This window comes from Mobula hypostoma, chromosome 15 (genome assembly GCF_963921235.1).
Source record: "Mobula hypostoma chromosome 15, sMobHyp1.1, whole genome shotgun sequence".
Classification (NCBI taxonomy): domain Eukaryota; kingdom Metazoa; phylum Chordata; class Chondrichthyes; order Myliobatiformes; family Myliobatidae; genus Mobula; species Mobula hypostoma.
In genome coordinates, this window is record NC_086111.1 from 18,077,864 (window position 1) to 18,092,561 (window position 14,698).

Genomic DNA, 14,698 nt, shown 5'->3' on the forward strand with positions numbered 1-14,698 from the left:
TCCCTGCCCACCGACAGATCCAATCACAACTCCCTGCCCACCGACAGATCCAATCACAACCCCCCTCCCCACCAGCAGAACCAATCAGAACCACCCTCCCCACCGACAGATCCAATCACAACCCCCTGCCCACCGACAGATCCAATCACAACTCCCTCTCACCAACAGATCCAATCACAACCTCCCTCTCACCGACAGATCCAATCACAACCCACTCCCACCGACAGATCCAATCACAACCGGCTCCCACCGACAGATCCAATCACAACCCCCACTCCCGACAGATCCAATCTTAACCCCCCCACCGACAATCCAATCTTAACCCCCCCCACCGACAGATCCAATCACAAACCCGCCCCCCACCGACAGATCCAATCAAAACCCACTCCCACCGACAGATCCAATCACAACTTCCTCTCACCAACAGATCCAATCACAACCTCCCTCTCACCGACAGATCCAATCACAACCCACTCCCACCGACAGATCCAATCACAACCCGCTCCCACCGACAGATCCAATCACAACCCCCACTCCCACCGACAGATCCAATCACAACCCCCTGCCCACCGACAGATCCAATCACAACCCCCACTCCCACCGACAGATCCAATCTTAACCCCCCCACCGACAATCCAATCTTAACCCCCCCACCAACAGATCCAATCACAAACCCGCTCCCCACCGACAGATCCAATCAAAAGCCACTCCCACCGACAGATCCAATCAGAACCCCCACTCCCACCGACAGATCCAATCTTAACCCCCCCCCACCGTCAATCCAATCACGACCCCCCCACCAACAGATCCAATCAGAACCCCACCTCCCCACCGGCAGATCCAATCACAACTCCCTCCCACCGACAGATCCAATCACACCCCCCCCACCGACAGATCCAATCACAACCCCCTCCCCACCGACAGATCCAATCACAACCCACTCCCACCGACAGATCCAATCACAACCCCCTGCTCACCAACAGATCCAATCACATCTCCCTGCCCACCGACAGATCCAATCCCAACCCCCACTCCCACCGACAGATCCAATCTTAACCCCCCCACCGACAATCCAATCTTAACCCCCCCCACCGACAGATCCAATCACAACCCACTCCCACCGACAGATCCAATCTTAACCGCCCCCACCATCAATCCAATCACAACCCCCCCACCGACAGATCCAATCAGAACCCCCCCTCCCCACCGGTAGAACCAATCAGAACACCCCTCCCCACCCCTAGATCCAATCACAACCCCCCCACCGACAAATCCAATCACAACCCCCTCCCCACCGACAGATCCAATCACAACCCACTCCCGACAGATCCAATCACAACCCCCTGCTCACCGACAGATCCAATCACAACTCCCTGCCCACCGACAGTTCCAATCACAACTCCCTGCCCATCGTCAGATCCAATCACAACACCCCCACCGACAGATCCAATCACAACCCCCTGCCCACCGACAGATCCAATCTTAACTCCCCCCACCGACAATCCAATCTTAACCCCCCCACCGACAGATCCAATCAAAACCCACTCCCACCGACAGATCCAATCAGAACCCCCACTCCCACCGACAGATCCAATCACAACTCCCTGCCCACCGACAGATCCAATCACAACCTCCTGCCCACCGTCAGATCCAATCCTAACTCCCCCACCGACAGATCCAATCACAACCCCCTCTCCACTGACAGATCCAATCACAACCCACTCCGACCGACAGATCCAATCACAACCCCCGCTCACCAACAGATCCAATCACAACTCCCTGCCCACCGACAGTTCCAATCACATCTCCCTGCCCACCGACAGTTCCAATCACATCTCCCTGCCCACCGACAGTTCCAATCACATCTCCCTGCCCACCGACAGATCCAATCACATCTCCCTGCCCACCGACAGATCCAATCACATCTCCCTGCCCACCGACAGATCCAATCACATCTCCCTGCCCACCGACAGATCCAATCACAACCTCCCTCTCACCGACAGATCCAATCACAACCCACTCCCACCGACAGATCCAATCACAACCCCCTGCTCACCAACAGATCCAATCACATCTCCCTGCCCACCGACAGATCCAATCACATCCCCCACTCCCACCGACAGATCCAATCACAACTCCCTGCCCACCGACAGTTCCAATCACATCTCCCTGCCCACCGACAGTTCCAATCACATCTCCCTGCCCACCGACAGTTCCAATCACATCTCCCTGCCCACCGACAGATCCAATCACATCTCCCTGCCCACCGACAGATCCAATCACATCTCCCTGCCCACCGACAGATCAAATCACATCTCCCAGCCCACCGACAGATCCAATCACATCTCCCTGCCACCGACAGATCCAATCACAACTCCCTGCCCACCGACAGATCCAATCACAACCCCCTGCCCATCGTCAGATCCAATCACAACACCCTCCCCACCGACAGATCCAATCACAACTCCCTGCCCACCGACAGATCCAATCACAACCTCCCTCTCACCGACAGATCCAATCACAACCCACTCCCACCGACAGAACCAATCAAAACCCACTCCCACCGACAGATCCAATCACAAACCTCCACCTCACATACAGATCCAATCTTAACCCCCTCCCCACAGATAGATCCAATCGCAACCCCTTCCCCACCGACAGATCCAATCACAACTCCCTGCTCACCGACAGATCCAATCACAACTCCCTGACCACCGACAGATCCAATCACAACTCCCTGACCACCGACAGATCCAATCACAACCCCCTGCCCACCGTCAGATCCAATCACAACCCCCTCCCCACCGACAGATCCAATCACAACCCCCTCCCCACCGACAGATCCAATCACAACCCCCTCCCCACAGATAGATCCAATCGCAACCCCTTCCCTACCGACAGATCCAATCGCAACCCCCTCCCCACCGGCAGATCCAATCGCAACACTCTCCCCACCGACAGATCCAATCACAAACCCCTCCCCACCGATAGATCTAATCACAACTCCTTTCCTACCGACAGATCCAATCACAACTCCCCCTCCCCACCGATAGATCCAATCACAACCCCCTCCCCACAGATAGATCCAATCATAACCCCCTCCCCACCGGCAGATCCAATCACAACCCCCTCCCCACCGGCAGATCCAATCACAACCCCCTCCCCACAGATAGATCCAATCGCAACCCCCTCCCCACCGACAGATCCAATCACAACCCCCTCCCCACCGATAGATCCAATCACAACCCCCTCCCCACCAATAGATCCCCCATGCCCTCTTTTCCCCTCACAGACTCAACCCCCGAACTCCTGCTCTGGCAACAGATAGAGCCCCCACCTACATCCCAGACTCTCTCCTTCCCGCCCCCTCCCCAGATCCTCTCTCAGACCACGCCTCCACCTCCACTTCCCTCAGTCCGCCAGGCTTTACCTCCCTGACCACCCTGGCCGTGCTCAGGGCTCGGCCGGCCGCCGCTCGCAGCCACGTGTTGTCCCGGCTTGTGTTTACCAGCTGCCCGTCCTCGCCAGGCCTTGCCGCCTCCCCCTCTGCCGCGGGCAGCTTGCAACCCCGGCCACCGCTCGTCTGGGCCCTTGTCGTGACACCGTATTCCGACCCAAGGCCCTGCCGTTCTTCGTCTCCGTGCAGCTACCGCTCACCTCGCTAGCCGACGCCGAGCGCACCGTCTCGGTGTCAGGTCCGAGACCCGGCCACCGCGCTCTCACACACACACACACACAAAATAATGGCGGCGGCTTGCGTCTGACGCAAGCTCGTTCGATGAGCTGAGCATTCTGGGAGATGTAGTCCGTCTCTGTATTGCAGCGCATATGTTTTACGGTATAAGTAATCTCACCATCTGGAAATAACAGGAATTCTGCAGATGCTGGAAATTCAAGCAACACACATCAAAGTTGCTGGTGAACGCAGCAGGCCAGGCAGCATCTCCAGGAAGAGGTACAGTCGCCGTTTCAGACCGAGACCCTTCGTCAGGACTAACCGAAGGAAGAGTGAGTAAGGGAATGCTGCCTGGCCTGCTGCGTTCACCAGCAACTTTTATGTGTGTCACCATCTGGAAATTACATTTGTGTGGCTTCTCTAAGATTATAAATGTTAAAGCACTTAGACGGTGGATTTTCGCATAACCTGCTTAAATCCGGAGCTCTCCAATTAGAAATGCTCTGTTATTGAGTTAATTAAAGTTTGGCTACCCTCTCTTGTCTATGTGAAAGACAATTTGAAGAAAAATGCGAGAGTGCTCCTTGAAATCTTGGCCACAAGTTATCTTCTCTCAACGTAATTTTTAAAAATCGCGCCAAAATCTTAATGCAAAGACTTCGAGGGAAGCAAGACGTCTTCTTTAAGCTCAGGTAAGGCGCCAGCAGACAGCGTTGATCTTCTGCCAGGAATGTGAAGCTTATTGATGGATTTACGTGCATTCGGAAAGCCATGGGCTTACTGGGGGATGGTCAGCATGGCTTTATGTATGTGATCCTGTCTCACAAACTTGTTGGAATTTTTTGAAGAGGTGACGAAAATAATTGATGTGGGATGATATAGAAAACAGATTTTTGAATTATGAAGAAATTAACTTACAGAACGGTTCTCAGGAATACAACCTTTGCATAACTCAGGGACTGCCTGGATCTATTAATAGTGTTTATCTTTGTGCAGGGCAAAATTTCCAGATTTGCAGATGGCATAAAAATAAAGGGCTATGGTAAACTGTGAAGGGAACAGTAAAAGAACTTGTGGAGAAACGAGGTTGGTTAAATGGTGGAATAACTGGCAAATTTAATGTTCAGAAATGTGAAGTGTTTAATTTTTATGAGAACAATTCCAAAAAGGGATGCAATAACAGAGATCTGTGGGTGAATAAATGTGGTTCTTTAAATATCTGACAGGGCAGATTGAGATAGTGGTTGAAACAAACACAGAGGATCATGGATTTATATACAAATAAAATACAGGTCATGCCCTCCTCTCGCTACTACCATCCGGCAGGATGTACTGAAGCTTTAGGTCCCACACCACCAGGTTTAGGAACAGTTATTGTCCTTATTTTTCCCAATGGCATTTATCTTCGGTTATGCAGTCTTTCATAAATTCTACTATATTTCTCTTTTCCCTGTAAATGCCTGCAAGAAATGGGTGTAGTGGTGAGCACAATGTTTTACAGCTCCAGCAAACTCAATTGGGGTTCAATTCTCATCACTGTCTGTGAAGAGTTTGTATGTTTGCCCCATGAATGTGTGGATAAGTTACATGACTAGCATATGGAAGCTTTGGGATAGCAACTTTCAGGTCCGAGTTCAGATCCCAACATGGTAGCTGTTGTTGGATTGTGGTGTAGAAGAGAAGTGTTTTAATGGCAGACGATGTGGTTGGTGGATTAAGGCGATGGACTGCTCATCCATTGTGCATACCACTCGTAGGTTTGAATTTGTTAGGCAATAAATTACCTTACAATCATCAAGCTCCTGAACCATCATGGATAACTTCACTCACCACTACTCTGAACTGATTCTACCATCTAATGATTCAATTTCAAAAACTTTTATAACTCATGCTCTCAGTGTTATTTTATTTGCACAGTTTGTCTTCCTATTTTTATCTCAGAATTAGGTTTAATATTGTTTGAGTGTTTTAGGGGTTGCACATATAGCAGACAACTTTGGCACTGGACTTCTACCACCAATCTTCAAATATTAATATAAACTGTACATTAAATGGAAAATGCAGCTGTGAACAATGGATTCCTAAGAACTGTGACCCGCAGTTAACTAGAAGACCAGACAATGCTGGTTTAAATTCAATATTTGGGTGTCTGTAGATGGGTACGTAGAGGGAGGTGTGAAAGTGGTGCACAGTTCAAAGGAAGCATTATAAATCTGGAATTGTCCTGAATTGCCCTTTGATCTTTATCATATAAATGTCATGTAGTGTTGGGTCAAGGAGACCTTTTGCTCCGGAAGGGTCTCAATATGATGCCTGCTGCATCTTACCTTGTCCAATAAAGAGACTACTTCATGTCTACCAGTACTTCTCTCTGGAGACTTTATTCATGCGCAACAAATATCACCGGCGTATGTCATGAGACTTGTTGGCTTTGCGGCAGCGGTATAACAATAGAGGAAAAAACTGTGAATTTCAGTAACTATATTAATTAGTTAAATGAGTAGTGCAAAAAAAAATAGAAATTTAAAAATGCAGTCTTGGGTTCAATGTCCATTCAGAAATTGGACGGCAGAGGGGATGAAGCTGTTTTTGAATCATGAAGTGTGTGTCTTCAGGCTTCCGTACCTCCTCCCTGATGGTAGCATTGAGAGATGTTGTGGGGATGGAACTGGACTCTCTGACGGTGGTGTCTGAAAAGAGGATGCTGTCCAAGTTGCATGCCATCTTGGTCAATGTCTCCCATCCACTACATAATGTACTGGTTGGGCACAGGAGCACATTCAGCCAGAGACTCATTCCACCGAGATGCAGCACAGAGTGTCATAGGAAGTCATTCCTGCCTGTGGCCATCAAACTTTACAACTCCTCCCTTGGAGGGTCAGACACCCTGAGCCGATAGGCTGGTCCTGGACTTATTTCATAATTTACTGGCATAATTTACATATTACTATTTAACTATTTATGGTTCTATTACTATTTATTATTTATGATGCAACTGTAACGAAAACCAATTTCCCCCGGGATCAATAAAGTATGACAATGACTATGACTATGACTGTGACCTGGCTGTTGGGTGTCCTTCATGATGCATGCCACTTTTTCGAGGCATCCTTGAAGGTGTCCTGGATACTACGGAAGCTAGTGCTCCCAATGGAGCTGACTAAGTTTACAGCTCTCTGCAGCTCACTTTGATCCTGTGCAGTAGCCTCTCCTCCCCCCTCCCACCAGACAGTGATGCACCCAGTTAGAATGCTCCCCACGGTACATCACCATTTAAAACCCAGGGTCCTGCACTGAATGGGCTACAACTCGTATCTTAGTTTGATGTTGAATGTGAAAACTGTGGAGGTTGCAGAAGAGAGTAACCAGAATGTTACCAAGATGATGACTTTTAGTTCTGTAAAAGTATGGGATTTTCTGTTTGGATTTGGGAGGAAGCTGTGATAAAGGTTTTGAAAAAGTAGTAGGGGGCAACTATTCCTGTTGGCAGAGGGATCAGAACTGAATGAAGCCAATTGGCAAAAGAAGCAGGAAGGACATCATTTACATGTATTTATTTACACGGCGAACATTAGGGCCTTGAATTTATGTTCTCAGTATTATTTATTATTTGTATAATTTGTCTTTTGCATAATTGATGTTTATCATCATTGTTTATGTATAGTTTTTTTTGTAAAATCAGACTCATAGAGTCATAGAACACTATAGCACAGAAACAGGCCCTTCTGCCCATGTAGTCCATGCTGAACTATTATTCTGCCTAGTCCCATTGACCTGCACCTGGACCATTGTCCTCCATACCCCTCCCATCCATTTACCTATCCATATTTCTCTTAAATGTTGAAATTGAACCCGAATCCACCACTTCCAGTGGCAGCTCGTTCCACACTCTCACCAGCCTCTGAGAGAAGAAGCTCCCCCTCATGTTTCCCTTAAACATTTCATCTTTCACCCTTAATCCCTGACCTCTAGTTCCAATGTCCAATGATCCAAAAATCTGATTCTCTCCCTCCTGCGCCATCTCCTTATCTACATGTATAATCTGTATGATCTTCCTATTTCTGACCTCACTAGCATGTGGCATGAGCAGCAAACCTGAGGTCACAACCCTGGAGGTGCTAATTTAGCACTTAACTCCCTGAACTTGCGCTACAGGACCTCGTCCCCCTTTCTACCCATGGCATTGCTACCGATGTGGACCACGACATCTGGCTGCTCACCCTCCCACTTAAGAATGCTGTGGATTTGATCCAAGATGTCCCGGGAGGCAACATACCATCTGGGAATCTTGTTCTCATCCACAGAATCCCCTGTCTGATCCCGTAACCATTGAATCCCCTATAATTACAGCTCACCCCTTCTCCCCCATTCCCTTCTGAGCCACAGAGCCAGACTCAGTGCCAGAGACCTGACTGCTGTGGCTTTCCTCTGCCCTAACAGTATCTAAAGCAGTATGCCTGTCATTGGGGGGGAATGGCTACAAGGGGTATTCTGCACTTGCTGCATTTCTCCTCTTCCCCCTACTGACAGTCACCCAGTTCCCTGTGTCCTGTTCCTTGGGTGTAAGTACTGTAGTATACTAGGCAGCCGTCGATCCCAGGGGATCATGGGTTTGCGCCTCTGGTGGACTGTGTCCTCTCCAGGGCGCAAGCCTGGCGGGAAGATTTGAAGAACCGGCTGTTGCCCATGCAGTAGGTTCCCCCTCTCCACGTCACTGATGTCGTTCAAGGGAAGGGCAAGCGCTGATACAGCTTGGCACTAGTGTCGTCGCAGAGGTTGCCAGAGTGAAGTTGTAAACAACATCAAACTGCCTTAGTGACCCTGGCTCCGGATTTCTTCCTTGGGGTTTACTCCTGAAGCCTTTCCCATGGGTGGGTAAGGCCGCAAGGCAGCGGAGGTTTAAAGTCAGAGTTTTCCTGTGATTACTGTAAGTCCTATCAATCAACCCCTCAGCCTCCTGAATGATCCAGATTTCATCCAGCTCCAGCTCCAATTCCTCAAAAGGTCTGTAAGAACTGCTGCTGGATGCACCTCTTACAGCTGTAGTCATCAGGGACACTGGAGGTCTCCCTGCCATTCCATATCCCGCAAGAGGAGTATTCCACTATCCTGCCTGGCATCCGCGCTGCTCTAAATGTGCAATGAAACAGAAAAGAAAAGTTAAACGAAAAAACTACCAACAGTCTTTGCCTCTCATAGTTGGAACCTCTATGAGCCAAAGACTGAACTTCCCATTCTAACACTGACCCACTCACACAATGGTAAGGCCATAATGGCCACACCGCTTAAACCTATCTTCTTTTTATTGGACCTTGCCAAGTGCCTAGTTATGTGCACTCTTCTAGTGACGTGTGGTGTGCAGAATATCCTGACTCCCCCCTCTTGCTGCTTTTGAAATCTCTCTCTCTCCATGTGCACATTTCAATATTTCCTTGTCCCAAATGCCTCCACTTGCTTGTTTTGAAATCTCTCTCCCGATATGAACACTCCATTGTCTCCTAGTGATGTGTGGTGCGCAGACTGATAAATGAATGAATACAAATTCTATCGTATTCCTTTTTACCTATAAACGCATCCAAGAAATTGAAAATCAAAATCATATATGTTAAAACATATGTATTTTGATAAATTTACTTTAAACATCCAAAGTTTTTCTCCACAGTGTGGAAGTCTCAAATATTAGAAGGCATAAGTGTTACTTGAGGGGTAAAGATCTGTGAGGAACGTTTTTACACAGTGGTAGGAGTTTGGGACATGGTACCAGAATAGGAAATGGAAGCAGATAAGGTTGTGTTGGATCGGAGTGTAGAATTGTAATTTTTTGGTGTATTTTAACTTTACTACACTTGTTTTTTATACAGTAAAAGTCTATAGCTAGGGTGCCTAATGCTTTGCACAATACTGTAATAATTTTATGTATTTCACTGTACTGCTGCTACATTAAAAAAAATTCATGACGTGGGTCTGTATAGTGGACTGAGAGTGGGAAGGGGACAGGGAGAGGGGAATCATGGTTGGGAAAAGGGGAAGGGAAAGAGAAGCACCAGAGAGACATTCTGTAATGATCAATAAATCAATTGTTTCGAATTACGTAGCCTTGCCTACTGTCTCAGGGCTGGGTGTGTCTGCACCCGCGCCATCCCCCCCCCCCCCCGGTACCCCTTCTGCAGTACTCCATCCTCACCAGCCCAACATCCTTTGCTCCCACCAGATTTACAAACTCGCTCTCTGCTCCATGTTGATAAATACAGTATTGTGCAAAGTTTTAGTCACCCTAGTTATATACTCTATATATGCCTATCCCCTGTATCTGTTTAATTGTTCAGTTATTTTTCAGTAATTATGATATAGTTGCTTCTGCATTTTTCCTAAAAACTATTTACTTTACAGTAGCTGGTGTCACACCACTTGAATCTGGCTACGTTATAGGTTAATTGTTATCACTGGAACTTATGTTATCTCTAGTCCGAGTATGAGATGACAACAGCTGCTTTTTCCTTTGCCATTCTTTTGCTCTCTAGGGTCCTCTTTCTTGTTCGTTTTCTGCTCTTGCAACACTAAATAAAATGATGGTAAGCAATAAGTTTTATGCCTCATTCTTGGTTTTCAAAGAACCTTTGGATCACAGAAGTATCAGGATCCAATGATAAAAAGGGTTCAGGGTCATTTAGAGGATTATAGACCATGGGCAGTCAATTGGGATCAGTTAAATTGGCACCAAGTTGGCTCAAAGGGTCTGTTCCTGTGCTGTACTTTTGGATGTGCTAAAGAATTTGCAAGGTTTTGTGGAGAGAATGGGGTAGTGGGACTATCTGGATTGCTCTTTCAAAGAGCCAGTATAGATTCAATGGGCAGAATGGTATTCAACTGTACTGTGTGTAAATGATCCATGGGAGAGAACAACAGAGAACTGCCGTGAGAAGGTGGTGACAGTGGTGTAGCTGATTGATGGGGTCGGAGACATATGGAATGCTGGCAAGCTTTCTGATGAGGAGTGAACTGACTATGCCAAATACTTGAGCAGAGTTGCACATTCAGCCAGTTCCATCATGGGCAGTAGCCTCACCACCACTGAGGACATATTCAAAAGGCGATGCCTAAAGAAGGAAGCATTCATTATTAAGTACCCACCCACCCAGGACATGCCCTCTTCTCAGTACCACTATCAGGGAGGAGACACAGGTGCCTGAACACGCACACACAATGTTTTAGGAAAAGCTTCTTCCCTGTCACCATCAGATTTCTGAACAGATCATGATCCCATGAGCACTGTCCCACTTTCAGCAATTCTTTTTACACTACTTACTTACCTTGTTTATGCTACTTATTGCCACAAAACAACAAATTTCACAATGTGTGAGTGATGATAAAACTTGAACTGAGGACATTATGGAAACTTAGGAAGAACACTTCATATGGATACTCTTGGGAGATTTTCAAGGGCAACATGTTTTGTATGTGCAACAGGGCATAAATGAAGTAGTAGAGGCAAGTGGTCAGGCTAAAGTTACTGTAAAAAAGGTACAATTTCCAGACCTACAATCGAGGGTGCAGTATCATTTAATGTGAGAATTCAGGGCAAACTAATTGGTATGCTGGACCTTAGCATAGGGGAGTGTGCTGGATGGCTAGCGAATGGAGATGGCAATAAAAATGTGAGGTACCTTTGCTCAACATAGTTTGAGGTGTAACCAGGGAAGAAGCCCAGAGGACAAAGGTCTTTGAATTGAAGTGTTAACTCTATTTCTGTTTGTTTTTAATGCTTCCTGACCTGCTAAGTATTTCCAGCACTTTTTAGTTTAGTCAAGAAGCCCCATAGAATAATGGTGGTGAGTTTGTCTTCTTAGTGGCAATGTCTCCTGAACTTTACAAATGTGTTCAACCAGGTGTTGGTGTTGTGGATATTATAGAAGGTTGTTGTAGGTTATAAAGGGATATTGATGGGATGCAGAACTGGGCTGTGAAGTGGAGGTCAATCTAGAAAAGTGTGAAATGATTCACTTTGAAAGGTCAAACCTACAGACAGAATACAGGGTTACTGACAGGATTCTTAACTGTGATGGAACATAGGGGTTCAAGTCTATCGATTCCTCAAGGTTGCAGTGCAAGTTGATAGGATGGTGAAGAAGGTGTACGGTGTGTTGGCCCTCATTAGTTGGGGCATTGATCTGAAGAGCCACGAGGTAATTTTTCAGCTCTATAAAACTCTGGTTAAATCACACTTTAAGTATGTGTTCGGTTCTGGTCACCTCATTATAGGAAGGACGTGAAAGCTTTCGAGAGGATGCAGATGAGATTTATCAGAATGCTGCCTGGATTGGAGAGTATGTCTTTTCAGGATAGATTGGGTGACCTAGGGCTCTTCTCTTTGGAGGGGAGAAGGGTGAGACATAATAGAGGTTTACAAGATGATAATATAGATAAACAGAGTGGACAGCCAGCGATGAAAATGACTAATATGAGGGGGCATAACTTTAAGATGATTGGAGGAAAGGAAGGGTTAAAGGTAGATGAGTGGATGCGATGCTTGGGATGGTGGTAGAGGCAGATACATTGGGGACATTGAAGAGACTCTTAGATAGACACATGGATGAAAGAAAAATAGAGGGCTGTGTGGGAGAGTAATTGATCTTGGAGTAGGTTAAAAGGTTGAATCAAAATCATGGGCTGAAGGGCCTGTACTGTGCTTTAAGGTTCTCCACTCTATGGATAGAATGGATCACAGGCTACAAAAGACTGGGAGCTTTGGCATGGATGCTAGATTCAGAATATCCATTCAAGATGGCCATTCGTCACTGGAAGGAGTCTCTTACATAGGGATGCAAGTCCCTGAGAAAAGGTAACCACCAACGCAGATGTTAGTCCTTATATGGTGCAGATGTTCGGGAGAAAATACGTGGAATGTGTATTCAAAAATACCACCATCATCATCTTGGAGAAAAGAAGGGTAGATAGGCAGGCAGGAGGTATATCAGTGATGAGGAAGTGTACTGTTGGATGACTGGTTGAGACTGATAGATTTAGCTCTCTATTGTAGTCCTGATTTATAGAGTGCACCAGTGACCTGGCAGCGGACTGCATTGAGAACTTGGACTTTAGAGAGGATTTTAGCTTTCAGCAGTGACGAGATCCAAAATCAATCACATTTTAGGGAACAATTGCCTCATCCAATCAAGTTGATGGGGCTGGGAGGCACACAAGTTAGAGAGCAGCAGCGATGGGCTGATTGCAGATACCAGTGCAATCCCGGGAAGAAAATTTGTTTTGAGAACTTCTTGAGAAACATCTTAGCAAATGGATGAATTTCAGAAACCAGTAAATATTCAGACAATAAATTAATATCCTTGGATTAAGAAAATATTTGACTAGCAATCTTGAACAAATGAAATGCTCAGGTAGAGCTGGAAGTTTTATGAAAAATGAGGTCATTTGAAACTCACCAGTGCATTTCTAAGTCAGAGAATGTTTAAGAAACATAGGGGAGCAACTTATGATGGAAAACAAATAACAATAAATAATTTGCACCAGAAATACTCCAAGAGAAAGTTTAATGTTTGAATTTTAAAGTCAGTATTTATACAATTAGCATCTTTTAATTATTGTAATATTAATGTAATATTTTTGTTCCACATGCTTAAACTTGCAAATGAACTGTAAAAGGATCTTTTTATTCAGTTTGTGACAATTCAAGATAATTCCTGTTGTTTTGAGTGAGCCTCAATATGATGTCGGGGTTTCCGGCATACATTAGTATTTAGTTTCATCAGACATTCTGAAGCAGAATTTCCCTCCCTGAACTTGTGCGAAAATTATGTTTATTTTGCAAACTGTGAAGTGCACAGGTATCAAGTTTCTTAAGATGAACATTAAAAGGCTATAGTTCCTGTGTGCAGGATATCATTGTCACAACTGGAGCATTTTAATCCATGTCTCATTGCTAAGAACTTAATGTACTCCATATGTTTTTGTGGATGCTCATTGAAGTTTGTAGGTTAGTAATTACTTTATTATTGTCACAAGTACCGAGATAGAGTGAGAAGCTTAGCTTTGCATGCTATCCATACAGATCATTTCCAAACTTAAGTACATTTGAGGTAGTACAAAGGGAAAAGCAATTTACGGATACCACAAAATCTATAGATGCTAGAAATCAAAGAAATGCATACAAAATACTGGAAGAACTCAGTAGGCTAAGCGGCATCAATGGAAAAGAGTAAACAGTGGACGTTTCAGGTTGAGACCCTTCATCAGGATTGGATGCAGAATATACTGTAGTGTTACAGTTACAGAGAACATACAGTGCAGGCAATAAGGTGCAAGGGTCACAACAAGAATATTGTCAGATCATGAGTTCAACTTTATTGTTCAAGAGTCCATTCAAGAGTGGCATAGAGGCTATCCTTGAGCCTGTTTGTTAAGCTTTTGTATCTTCTGCTGTTGGGAGGGGGGAGAAGAGAGAACGTCTGGTGAGGACGATCAGTGTGTTGTCAGTGGGCTGTGGGCAGGGTAGACAGATTCCATGAAGGAGAGCTGGTTTTCACGACAGGCAGAGTTCCACAATTCTCTGTAATTTCTTGCATTCTTGAGCAGAGTGGTTACCATACCAGGCTGTTATGTATCTGTATGCAATACTTTGATCAGTGGGGACATACCAAATTTCTTTAGCCTTCTGTGGAAGTAGATGTTAGAGTGAGTTTTTTTTGGTAGATGATCTGTTTACACTTAAATGACTTTGGCCACCAGACTTCTATTTTGACAAAGTACTGTGGATTGAGTCCACAACAATGCGCTTCCTAAAAAGGTGTGAATACTAGATGCTTCTGGCGCCGTAGTTTGACCTGATTCTGTAGTTTCGAAGACAGTATTATCCATACATTATAAATATTAATTGTCTTCTATGTTAGCATGTAAAATGCCAAATAAATGTATTGTGGATTTAACTTGCATTCCTGAAGGCTGTGGATACCAACCCAGACATGTTGGCGTCAGAAGGAAAGGATGAAGTCAGAAGTTGTGATGCTT

The 14,698-nt window shown here is 45.8% G+C and overlaps 1 protein-coding gene across 5 annotated transcripts in view; it reads right to left on the minus strand.

Annotated features, from left to right (window-relative positions):
- Window positions 1–3,742, minus strand: part of LOC134356730 (DDB1- and CUL4-associated factor 1-like) — a 96,307-nt gene extending 92,565 nt beyond the window's left edge. For 3 of the 5 annotated variants that reach the window (XM_063067812.1, XM_063067807.1, XM_063067808.1), the window contains exon 1: window positions 3,431–3,633. The gene's annotated coding sequence lies outside the window, so the exon portion shown is untranslated. Of the gene's footprint in view, window positions 1–3,430; window positions 3,634–3,657 lie in introns of those variants that run through there. The other 2 variants (XM_063067809.1, XM_063067810.1) reach the window with 2 other exon arrangements.
- Between the last annotated feature and the right edge of the window lie 10,956 nt (window positions 3,743–14,698).